Source organism: Coffea arabica, chromosome 10e, assembly GCF_036785885.1.
Source record: "Coffea arabica cultivar ET-39 chromosome 10e, Coffea Arabica ET-39 HiFi, whole genome shotgun sequence".
NCBI classification, from domain to species: Eukaryota; Viridiplantae; Streptophyta; class Magnoliopsida; order Gentianales; family Rubiaceae; genus Coffea; species Coffea arabica.
Window position 1 is genome coordinate 45,807,541 of NC_092328.1, and position 10,647 is coordinate 45,818,187.

Sequence of the window (10,647 nt, forward strand, 5' to 3'; positions counted from 1 at the left end):
CAGATCATTAATTGATGGCCCCCAACAAATTTATATATACAAGGTTAAGGTCCTGTTTGGCACACCTCTCCTTCAATCCTGCACACACAGAACTCCTTATAAATAGGTAGCACCCTTACAACTACTACCACCAATGTTTGCCATTTACACAAAACAGATAATTGTGTAGCAAACGACCGCAATGGCAAATTGTGCCACCAGAATCATGTTTTTTTTCTTCCTCTTCTTGGGCTTTGTCGTCCTTAGGTTTGCCGATAATTGCTTCATTGATTGGAGCTCTGAAAATCCCGGCGACTGGACTACCAGGGCTCTCTGTCATCCCCCCAAGACCTGGGTGAGATGATCAAAAGATTTATTTAGGCCTGTGATTAATCTTATTCACGTAGTTTTGACTGTCCGATATATTAAATCCTCAACTGTATTAATTCTTGAACTTCGCTAATTCTTGCGTACCAATTTGTTTGGACTCCTGCAGTTATCAAGTATGGAACAACCATTTCTTCGGTTTCGAAAGTTGACTTGAGTGACTACAGCGATTGTCCAGTACACCCTAATCCAGAGACTACAACAACGAAATTGGTAGAAGACGGCCAGGTCGTCTTCAGTGGTCTTCCAGTGGGTGCACGTTCGTATTTCATTCCTGCAGGTATCGACCAATATTGGTGTTCACAGGGGATGAAGGCCCGGGTCGACGTCCTTGTCCCCGATGCTGCACATTGAAAACCTAGTTTTTCTGCTATATGTACGATAAAAAAAAAAGTTCCGTCATCAAGTTTGGAGCTTTAATTTAGGGCTGTGCCGTACGCAGTCGCTCATCAGTGCGAGGGACCTCCGTACGTGATTGTCTGTTCTTGTTCTCTCTGATTCTTGTGTTACTTTATAATGTGGTGTCTGTGTTTTATTTATCTCGAATTCAGTGACTTTGAAATCCCCTATTCTTATCCCTCGTTCTCCTGTAACTGAATATTTTGACTCCTCCTAATGGCTAATGCATGATGGAACTTCTACGCCAGCAAAAGATAATAATACTAACTCCACCCGCCAATTATCTTCCCCACCAGTACCCTAACTAATGCTTTTCCTTTTTTTCTTAGTGATTTTATATATCTTGAAAGTGTTATAGTACTGTGTTAATTTACAAGGGATTTTAATAAATTTTATTTTTCTAAAATCGGAATAAAACAATACTCTTGTGAAACACACCCAATCCTTTTAATTCAGGCAATCACATCAGTGCGACGGCAGCAACGATGCCAGAAAGGGGTATTAAATACTAATACATGAATTTAGTACTTCAAATACATCCATAAATGGGTTCATCCAATGTACCAATGAATCTAGAAAGAATACATGTATCTATCTTCTTGAGAATACAAACGAACATCCATATCTTATAATTATTTCATAACAGATCATTAATTGATGGCCCCCAACAAATTTATATATACAAGGTTAAGGTCCTATTTGGCATACCTCTCCTTCAATCCTGCACACATAGAACTCCTTATAAATAGGTAGCACCCTTACAACTACTACCACCACTGTTTGCCATTTACACAAAACAGATAAATTGTGCAACAAATGACCACAATGGCAAATTGTGCCACCAGAATCATGTGTTTTTTCTTCCTCTTCTTGGGCTTTGTCGTCCATAGTTCTGCCGATAATTGCTTCATTGATTGGAGCTCTAAAAATCCCGGCGACTGGACTACCAGGGCTCTCTGTCATCCCCCCCAAGACCTGGGTGAGATGATCAAAAGATTTATTTAGGCCTGTGATTAATCTTATTCACGTAGTTTTGACTGTCTGATATATTAAATCCTCTACTGTATTAATTCGTGAAATTCGCTAATTCTTGGGTACCAATTTGTTTGGACTCCTACAGTTATCAAGTGTGGAACAACCATTTCTTCGGTTTCGAATGTTGACTTGAGTGACTACAACGATTGTCCAGTACGCCCTAATCCAGAGACTACAACAACGAAATCGGTAGAAGACGGCCAGGTCGTCTTCAGTGGTCTTCCAGTGGGTGCACGTTCGTATTTCATTCCTGCAGATATCGACCAATATTGGTGTTCACAGGGGATGAAGGCTCGGGTCGACGTCCTTGTCCCCGATGATTCACATTGAAAACCTAGTTTTTCTGCTACATGTATAATAAAAAAAAAGTTCCGTCATCAAGTTTGGAGGTTTAATTTACGGTTGTGCCGTACGCAGTTGTTCATCAGTGCGAGGGACCTCCGTACGTGATTGTCTGTTCTTGTTCTCTCTAATTCCTGTGTTACTTTGTAATGCGGTGTCTGTGTTTTATTTATCTCGAATTCAGTGACTTTGAAACCCCTTTTTCTTATCCCTCGTTCTCCTGTAACTGAATATTTTGACTCCTCCTAATGGCTAATGCATGATGGAACTTCTACGCTAGCAAAAGATAATAATACTAACTCCACCTGCCAATTATCTTCCCCACCAGTACCCTAAATAATGCTTTTCCTTTTTTTTTCTTAGTGATTTTATATATCTTGAAAGTGTTATAGTACTGTGTTAATTTACAAGGGATTTTAATAAATTTTATTTTTCTAAAATCGGAATAAAACAATACTCTTGTGAAACACATCCTATCTTTTTAATTCAGGCGATCACATTAGTGCGACGGCAGCAACGATGCCGGAAAGGGGTATTAAATACTAATACATGAATTTAGTACTTCAAATACATCCATAAATGGGTTCATCCAATGTACCAATGAATCTAGAAAGAATACATGTATCTATCTTCTTGAGAATACAAACGGACATCCACATCTTATAATTATTCCATAACAGATCATTAATTGATGGCCCCCAACAAATTTATATATACAAGGTTAAGGTCCTGTTTGGCACACCTCTCCTTCAATCCTGCACACACAGAACTCCTTATAAATAAGTAGCACCCTTACAACTACTACTACCAATGTTTGCCATTTACACAAAACAGATAAATTGTGTAGCAAATGACCGCAATGGCAAATTGTGCCACCAGAATCATGTTTTTTTTCTTCCTCTTCTTGGGCTTTGTCGTCCTTAGTTTTGCCGATAATTGCTTCATTGATTGGAGCTCTAAAAATCCCGGCGACTGGACTACCAGGGCTCTCTGTCATCCCCCCAAGACTTGGGTGAGATGATCAAAAGATTTATTTAGGCCTGTGATTAATCTTATTCACGTAGTTTTGACTGTCCGATATATTAAATCCTCAACTGTATTAATTCTTGAACTTCGCTAATTCTTGCGTACCAATTTGTTTGGACTCCTACAGTTATCAAGTGTGGAACAACCATTTCTTCGGTTTCGAAAGTTGACTTGACTGACTACAGCGATTGTCCAGTACACCCTAATCGAGAGACTACAACAACGAAATCGGTAGAAGACGGCCAGGTCGTCTTCAGTGGTCTTCCAGTGGGTGCATGTTCGTATTTCATTCCTGCAGGTATCGACCAATATTGGTGTTCACAGGGGATGAAGGCCCGGGTCGACGTCCTTGTCCCCGATGCTGCACATTGAAAACCTAGTTTTTCTGCTATATGTACAATAAAAAAAAAAGTTCTGTCATCAAGTTTGGAGGTTTAATTTACGGCTGTGCCGTACGTGGTCGCTCATCAGTGCGAGGGACCTCCGTACGTGATTGTCTGTTCTTATTCTCTCTGATTCCTGTGTTACTTTGTAATGCGGTGTCTGTGTTTTATTTATCTCGAATTCAGTGACTTTGAAACCCCCTTTTCTGATCCCTCGTTCTCCTGTAACTGAATATTTTGACTCCTCCTAATGGCTAATGCATGATGGAACTTCTACGCTAGCAAAAGATAATAATACTAACTCCACCCGCCAATTATCTTCCCCACCAGTACCCTAACTAATGCTTTTCCTTTTTTTTCTTAGTGATTTTATATATCTTGAAAGTGTTATAGTACTGTGTTAATTTACAAGGGATTTTAATAAATTTTATCTTTCTAAAATCGGAATAAAACAATACTCTTGCGAAACACATCCTATCTTTTTAATTCAGGCGATCACATCAGTGCGACAGCAGCAACGATGCCGGAAAGGGGTACTAATACTTATACCACATGGGGTGTTTACTGTAATTAAGAAAAAAACTAGTATATCATGCGCTCTAATAATTTGTAGTAAATATTATTATACTTTCATTTTTTCCCCTGTATTTGTACAAAAAAAAAAAAATAACTGTATTTTGTTTTAAAAAAAAGGGCAAAAAAAAGATGGAAACAAAGATCTGAAGGAAGTACACTACAGGTTACGATTTCTTACTGTCGTTATAATAGTCTCATAGCAAAATAATTTCATATAAGTGTATTATTACTGTAGTGGCTAAATTTTCTTTGAAAAACATACTAATTAGCCAGTAGAGATTCATCATTAATGTTTTAAGCAATCCAAGAAGAAATAGATTAGACTTTTAACATCAGAATGGAAATTAGGCGGCCGACGTCATAGTTTTGATAAACCTCAATGGTGGCTTGTGTAACATTACCGTAGCAACTTTTCGAAATTCAACATGCAATAAAACAAAGGACTAGTCCCGTGCAAATTCCAAATAGTTGATCGGTAGGATTTCTTTTGGTGCCCATTCAGAACAGTTGATCAGATAAACGTGGCAAAAGTGACGGCAAAGTCAGCAGAAATCTAAGTTGGATTTAGGCTTTGGCTTCTGCTATTTAAACATTACGGATGTATTTGGTCCCTTCATCTTCATCTTCATGGGGGAAAAAAAGAAGACATTACGAGGTGTTTAAACATTTGATGGGATCACAAAATATGACAGCTAGATGTTGAGTGGAAGCAGGTGTTAAAAGGTCCATTCCATTGGGATAGGACCCCTAAATGCTTTGAAAATTGAAAGTTGCTTTAAGAAATGTTTGTTTAGTCTGTGATAAGCATTACAATCCCGCCATTTGCAAATTTGTTGCTGTGAGGAATGTTATATATTTGAGTGATTTGATTATTGAAAATTAGTTTTACGGAAAAAAAGAAAAGAAAAGAAAAGAAAGAAGCAGTATGATATATCACAGATTGATTTTAGCACACTTCTATGTATTGAGCATTACTTCTTAGATGAATTACTGTATCGTCCTATCCAAATAAAGAAGGTATAATTTCACAAACTTCCCCTGAAATTTATGATAATTAAAAAAAGGACAAAAAAAAAGTAGTAATGATCACAATAGTTTTTGTAAGTGGGGAGACTCTCAACGCACCAAAAGCTATGGCTCTCACAACGATTCTCATCTAGATCAAGCTCACAAACTGAGAATTAAGAAATTAGGCCATAAATTACACTAGTATTCTTATATTGACAAAATCAAATATAGTTTAGTGCTGAAACCTTTTCCTCTCATTTCTCAATGTCTCAATTGAGGTGAAAGTTCCGTTCTCGTTGTCCTCCTCTCGATCCTTATTCATTTCATTTCGTCTTTTTACAAAAAAAATTTTCTAGAAAATAAAAAGAAAGAAAAAAAGTAGAGAAAATCTGAAACAAAGACGTTATGTTGTAGTCCGATTGATTTGAAGATTACTTATCATCTATATAGAGAGAGTATCATAACAATATATGGAAGCTAAATTGTGTTTTTTTCAAATATAACTGGAGGTTTATGCACATTCTTAATGCAATCCAAAGAGAAAACTCTTCCTGTTTGCTTTGATGATTTCTCACCCTCTCTATAATATTCTTTAGCAAATAGCAAACAGTCAACTTCAATTTGTTTGACAAATATTAGTGAAGGCACAGATATCAAATAACAGTCTCATATAATTTATTAGTTAAAATAGTGCGTTGATTGGCCCCAACAGTTGTATATTGTACCCGTCGAGACTCACCTGTGATCTATATAATACCTCCAGAAAATTCACACCTTTAAAATTTATCAGCCTTGCCATTTGAGAACTGCTGCTCCACAGCAATGGCAAGTTGCACCACCAGAATCATTTGCCTGTCCTTCCTCCTATTGGGATTCACGGTCCCAAACTCGACCGCCAAATTGTATAATTAATTGGATCACAGATGACCTCAACTCGTGGACTCGTAATGCTACCTGTACTCGTGGAGATGTAATTGGTAAGACGATCAAGTTTCTCACTTAACTCAAAGTCTCCATTTAACTGCTCTAATCATCTTATTATGGCGCCATGCGATTAATCACTCGTCTTAATATATCCAAAATTGTATTTGTACCCTTTGATTTCTTCTTCAGTGATTTGTTTATATTTTTTGCCAGAATTCCTCTGTCGATGGGACGTTCATGCCATTTTCAGGGTTAATAAGGCGGATTGGGACTCATGTCTCCCTCTTGGAAACCCATTTGCCTGATCCGCAGCGCAAGGTCGTTTTCGATAACTACGCAGAAGTTCCTACTTTGTACTTCACACCCGATGGTCCTATTAGGTGTCTGACCGACGGAGTGAAGACCGAGGTCCACCTCCTGTAGGCAGTAACTATCATAGTACAACTAATGCTATGTACAATAAAACAGTTCCACTTGAACTTGGAGCTTAAGCTTTCCCCGCACTAGTTAGTTTAATGCGTGTTTTCAGTAATTTGTATCGTTATCTTGATCGCTTAATTACTTCGTATTTGGTCAGGACTCCCAACCTGCAATTTCTCAAATTGAGCAAGTGCTTTTAGCCTTCGTTCTCATCTGATTCTCTTCTTTTACTTTACGGTGGTGATACTATTGGGTTAATTACACTTTCCCCTCTAAACTTGTAGTTGTAGGGCAATCTGGTCATGGTTGTAGGGCAAAACGCCAAAACATCTCCTAAAAAACACTAATCAATTCTTGCCCTGCTCTTCTTTCGTTTCAGTATATTTTAACCAATTGGCTTTAATTCACAAAATGTTTTTTTTTGGGGGGGGGGGGGGGGGGAGGGGATAGGGGACTGAGGGTGGATCCTACCAGCGCCTTGAAAATCGGATCGGACCGGTCGATTCGATCGATCGAACCGTGAACCAATCATGCCTCTGGTCTGATTCAATAAAAGAATCCAAAGAATCAACTGAATTGGTCAAATTCGATCAAGAACTAGTTGAACCTTGCCTGATTTACAAGTAGATCCTAAGCGTTCTTCCATTCTCTCTTAATCGATTATTCTATCAAATGTATTGAGTATTTCTTTAAAATAAAATATTATACCACCATTTTTTATTTTCTAAAATAAATATTTTAGTTTTATTCAAAATTTTTAGGGATAATTTCACAAATCTCCCCAAAAGTATCTGATAATTGCAAAGAGTTCCTCTCAAATTTTAGACATTACAACTAGTTCTCTTACTTTTACCATTTATGTAACAAGATAGACCTATCAGGCTAGATTTTTCCTCAAATACCCTAAACTAACATTGTTCTATAAAAAAAGAAAAAGAAAAATAGTTTCCTCAACGCTTTCTTCCAATTTTGCAACAACACCACCACCAAGCAAACACTTCGAACTCCAATGCCAAATCTAATGATTTCCAAACATGCGGCAAATTACCTACCAAGCAAATAGTTTGAACAGTTCAAAAATTTCAACAGCTCCAAAAATCCCAATCTCTGTCATGTAATATCATTTCGGTCTAAATGTTTTTGAAAAATCAATTCTCCCTTGAAATCCAACAACCAAACTCATACTCTAAATTTTAATTCAATACCCAGTACTGTTGCAAAACAAACAATAATTTGACCTGCCACTACTAGTAGAACAATACTCCAACCTCCACAGAAATATATAACAACGTCCTAAAACAGAGTAAAGCCATCCATAACAAAATCAAAACCGACAATATTAATCAAGTAAAGAAAATCAAATGCATTTATTAACATCATCATACACAAGTTTTCAGGATAATAATCAACTCAACAATATTTCCTCTAATCCTTCCTCTTCCATGCTTCTAGTTATCAACTGCATTATTTATTATTTCTTTATCATCACTACAAGCATATTCATTTCTCTTTGGTTGACAGTAAAATCTACTCCTGCAAGTAAAATAGTGCCATATTCATCAAGTAAACAGAGATGGTTATGGTATGATAGGTCATCATTAAGATAAATAGAGATATGAATATAGAGAAGAGTTAAGAGGAGAGGAAAGACATAGAGACAATAAGAGAAAGGAGGAAATATCGTTGCTTACAAGAGTGAGAGGAAGGGACAAAGAAAGAATGGTTGTTGGTGAAAAATAAAAGAGATAGGGTTTCTTTTTCCTTTTTCTTTTTCTTGGTTTTATTTAACCTTGCATCATATTGTGAATTATCTATTAAGTGAAAGACATTATAGTTATATTATCACACCAAGGGAGGTTGGTGTAATTTCTTAAACCTGAAAGGAGTAGAGTGAAATTGTCAAAAACCTCAGGGGAGGTTTGTGAAATTATCCCAAAGTTTTAATGCTAAAATAAATAAATAATTATTAAACCTTTGAATCGGAGTTGAACCGGTCGAACTGCAATCCGGAAGGTTTTCCGATTCACTCTCCGATCGGAGGTTAAAAACATGAATCCTACATTATTTGCCAGTGAGAATTGGCGGTATGTGCTATGTTTGCACCTTGCCAAATGTTTGGGGGGGAGGGGATGGGGGACTGAGGGTGGATCCTACTAGTGCTTTGAAAACTGGATCGGACCGACAGATTCTACCTGTTGAATCGTGAACTAGCCATGTCTCTGGTCTAATTCAATAAAAAATTCAAAGAATTAATTGAACTGGTCAAATTCGATCAAGAACCAGTTGAGCCAATAAAAATAGGTAAAAATCGGAAGGTTCAACCTATTTTTATTTATTTTTTATTTTTTTAAAATAAATATTTTAGTTTTATTCAAAATTTTCAATTCTAAAATAAATAAAAAATTATTAAACCTTTTAACCAAAGTTGAACTGCAATCCGAAAGGTTTTTCGATGCACTCTCTTGTCCGAATTTAAAAGCATTGGATCCTACAATATTTGCCGCACAGAATTGGCGGCATGTGCTATGTTTGCACCTTGCCAAATAACTCTTCTCCTTAGCAGAAGCATTGTACATGTTCCTAAGTTTTGCTATAGGAGTAAATTCAATGAAGAATTTGTAGCAACCTTGCCTGACTTACAAGCAGATCCTAAGCGTTCCTCCATTCTCTCTTAACAGACTATTCTAGCAAATGTATTGAGTGCTTCTTTAAAATAAAATATTATACCGTCCTTGTCCACAAGGAGTGATAAATTTTAGAAGATGGTGTTATATTCACCGCGTTCTAATGTCATTGACATTGTTAAGAGTTTATATAGAAATTACCTACAAAGATAATAATTACAAAAGATAAAATCCTACCAAACTAAAAAGCAAATTACAAGATAAAATCCTATCAAACTAGAATTCAAATTGATATTGTTAAAATTAAAAACTAAAAACTAATCTAGGATGATGCTCACGAAACACTCTAAAAGTGTTTTGCCTTTCAAAAACACTTTTTTAGTGAAAACACCACAATCGCAAACAAAGCCAAAGTCAGATTATAAGGCAAGAGCTTCAAGCACAATTCATTGAAGGCATTGAGAGTTGATAGTCTAAAAATCAATAGGTAGTTAGCGGAGCTTGAGAATAGTCTGAAAATTATGGAAGCTTGGGTAGATAAATGACAGAAACAACTTGATAGCACTTAAAATCACACGATATATATCTTAGTTGACTTTAAGTTAGTAAGTTCTTTGATTTAAATAATTAGGATTCAATTAAACATCCACGAGGTGTAATTGAATGCACGACCCAAGACGCCAGAGTGTGTACCACTTAGAATTCTCTATCTCGAAATTATCCTCTGTCCCGTCTGTCTTGTGCTTATCAACTACCACGAGTTTGCCTGATTTATCAATGCATCAATACACATGACAGCTGTATAAACATTAGACATACGAGACAGAGAATAATTTTGGGATAGAGGGTTTGAAGCGAACTTGTACAAGCAATAGTAGCTTAAGTTTCAGATCATTTGGTTTAAGAATTTAAGACCCTTACCTCAGACATTTAGCAAAAAAACCGTTATTAGAAAAGTCCGTGGCATAAGGAATAGTAGCATTATAGCCAATGTTGTTAAACTCGGAGTTGATAGCGACTCGGCTAAAATACTTGATCAAGGGTCAACTAGTCGGATCAGTTGGATCGTTCTCAAAAACTCGCTGATATCAGTTTGATGTCAGAATTATTTTATAATTTTATAAGTTTCAGAAATATTGAAATTAAATTCTTGGTTACATTTGGCCAATCATACAAAATGTTCCAAAGAATTGCAATCAAATATACACCTAATAATTATATATAAAAATATAAATCCATGACTAAAATATATCAATTCTCAAAAATTACTTGAAAAACTAAATTAAAACAAATTAATGCAAGTTGAAATCACTGATGCTAAATTGATAAGATGATAGGGATGAAAACATTTTGATTTAAAGGCCATTCAAGAAAGTGAGTGATTTTGGTATTTACACTAAGTGAGTGGTGTTTTCTTATTCCTATTCATAAATGAAAGTATTACAATATAGGTAATTCAAATTATGTTTAAGGAAAACAAAAAAGAAAAGTTTGAGAACTGGGTCAACCAGTTAAAATGGGTCACTGGTTTACCTGATTTTTGA